Source organism: Crocuta crocuta, unplaced genomic scaffold (assembly GCF_008692635.1).
Source record: "Crocuta crocuta isolate KB4526 unplaced genomic scaffold, BGI_CrCroc_1.0 scaffold50, whole genome shotgun sequence".
Classification (NCBI taxonomy): Eukaryota; Metazoa; Chordata; class Mammalia; order Carnivora; family Hyaenidae; genus Crocuta; species Crocuta crocuta.
Genome location: NW_027527428.1, coordinates 7,773,951 through 7,776,582, shown reverse-complemented (window position 1 = coordinate 7,776,582; position 2,632 = coordinate 7,773,951).

Sequence of the window (2,632 nt, the reverse complement as noted above, 5' to 3'; positions counted from 1 at the left end):
GGCCAGGGCCTGCCGCCAACTCCCCCCGCCCCTGCGGGCCGCCCCTGCGGGCCCAGAGCCGAGCTGCTGCACAGACGCCTGACCGCCCCCTCTGAGGGTGTAGGAGCTGGCATCGGGGAGCAGGAAGGAGGGGTGGGCCTGCAGTGCCCCCCCGGCCTCGCCTCTACCACTTTCCCCTCCCCGGCCCCTCCCCCCGCCCACTCAGGCCTGCAGTGGGTCTCCAAACCCTCTGCGGTCCGCGGCACCCCAACACCCACAGAAGCAGCAGCTAAGTGCCGCCCGCATCCGGTGTCTGCGTCTTTCACAGTCAAATCAGGTGACTGGTGGGTAAATAAAGTATCATCTCCCCACCACCAGCGCCCCCGTGGCAAACAGACGCCCACGGCCCCCTGAAAGCCAGGCCCCGCCTCCCGTCCCTGCCAGCGAGAGCTCAGCCCCAGAGCAGGCCAGGACCTCCCGTGCACATGGCCCGGCCCTGCCTGGCNTCCCGGCTGCCCTGAAGACGGGAAGAAGAAGCCAGAAAACTGGTGGGGGGGAGGGGAAGAGACCCCTTTGTGGGCTTCTAGGAGACATCACGAGCCTGAAGCTGGCATCCTGGGGCAGAGGGAGTGTTTGCTGTTGGCTAGAGATGCCCAGATGCTCCAGGGGAGATGTGGCTATGCCGGTGCCAGGGGTGGTAGAGCCCAGTGGGTACCCACCACCTACGTCACGAGCCCCAGGCCTGCCCAGCAGTCACCGTGCTGGCTGTCACCCACAGGTGTGGAGAGGCTCGCTGCCGGGCCGGGAACAGTTCCCGAGGCTGAGGGATGCAGCCTGCCTAGTCTGTGACCCTGCAGGGCACCCTCTGGCACTGGGGCGCTGCCCGCAGGGAGCCGGCCGTGCCCGCAGCTCCTCAAGGCCAGGTCCACCCTCCAAGGCCAGCAGGTTGACACCACAGGAGGCTGGCTTCCTGTTTCTCGAAGGTAGGCAGGGAGGCCACATCCTGCCTCTCCTGGGGGTGTTCTTCTCTGAAAACACTCAGCTCTGGGACAGTGTTCTCTGAGTCCCCAAACCATCTGCCACAGGCCTGGGGCCTCGACCAGGTGCCCCTGATGCTTGGGACACCCTCTACCCCCTCCAGGACTCCCCGTCCTGTGAGACCCCCGCCCCCATCATGGTGGGATGGAACTTTCCAGCCCTTCTAGAGGATCAACCACCCAACAGCCGCTCCCTGCCATCTAGGCCAGGAGAGCAAGGCCCAGAGGTTGCCCCATTTGCTCAAGGTCACTTGATCCGCACCTGGTAGAAGGCCTAGGAAGGAAGACCCCTTTGGGAGGGACCCCAAACCCCGTGTGAGTGACTTCACCAGGTGAGGTGAAGCTGTTTAAAAGCATGCACACTGCCACACTCTGAGTGTCAGGGAGGTGCAGGGGCATGGTGTTTGGGGGTCACAGGAGTGCCCTCAGCTCTGTCGTGGCCACAGGGTGAGTCGCATGGCCTCTGGAGAGGAGGTTCCCGGGGGAGAGCAGGGGGCACTGAGGGCACAGTCTCTCCCGGACACAGTGCGTGGCAGGAAGGTCCAGACTGTACTCAGCATGTTCCAAGAGAGACCAGCTTGGCCACAGAGTCCTCTACCTGCCCCCTCACTCCACCTGGGCCTCTGGGCTGCAGCCTCTCAGGGGACCAGGCTGAGGTTGGAAAGACCCCTGCCCATTCTGCCATCCCCATCGCCGTAACCTCCCCCTGCCAAGGGGCTGTCACTTGCCAGGCCTCGGGGCCCACGTGCAGTGGCCAGACCCCGAAGCTGGCTGTGGTCCTGTGATCCTCTGGTCACGGGGCCCCTGACGTACCGACACCCCTCCCTGGGTCCTCATCAGCATCATTGGAAAGGACGTGTGTCCTGGTCACTGAGCTTGGGCAGGGAGCCCTGATGACAAGGCTGGTCATGTCGGGTCACCCGCAGCTGTGCCACTTAGAGGTGGGGTCACCCTTCTCATCCCTTCCCCAGGACGCCGGGTGTCCCCCAGGTCGGATGCGGGACCCCTGCCCAGATCCCTCCGTTGGCTCCAGTGCGGCCGTCACATGCTGCCCAGCCCCCCAGCCAGTCCGTCTGTCCCCAGGGCTCCCGGCTGCCTCCAGCGCCAGGCCGAGAAGCCAGGTCGGCTCCTCCCTCCTTGCCTGAGGCGTCCGCCCCGAGCCCAGATCCCCCAAGACGCCACACTGTCCCCGCTGCCCCATGTCCGGGCTGAGACCTCACGGCCCCATCTCTTCCTTTAAGTTTATTTATTTATTTTGAGAGAAAGAAGAGCGAACCCGCAGGGAAGGGGCAGAGGGAGGAGACAGGATCTGAAGCGGGCTCCTCTCTGACAGCACAGAGCCTGACACGCGGCTCAAACTCACAAGCTGTGACATCACGACGCTCGGGCGACTGAGCCCCCCAGGCGCCCCTCACTCATTTAGTGCGCCCGCGGCCGGGAGGCCCCCGCCCAACACCTCTGGGCACGAGGTCCAGCCCCGCCCGCGGGTGCTGGCCCCTCTCGTCCCGCCCGCTGTGCCCAGCGCCCGGGTGTCGGCCCCCTCCACCCGCCCCCTCCCTGCCAGGCAGAGCGGGTTTGTGGGGACTCCACCAGGGGAAGGCTGCGGGCAAAGGAGG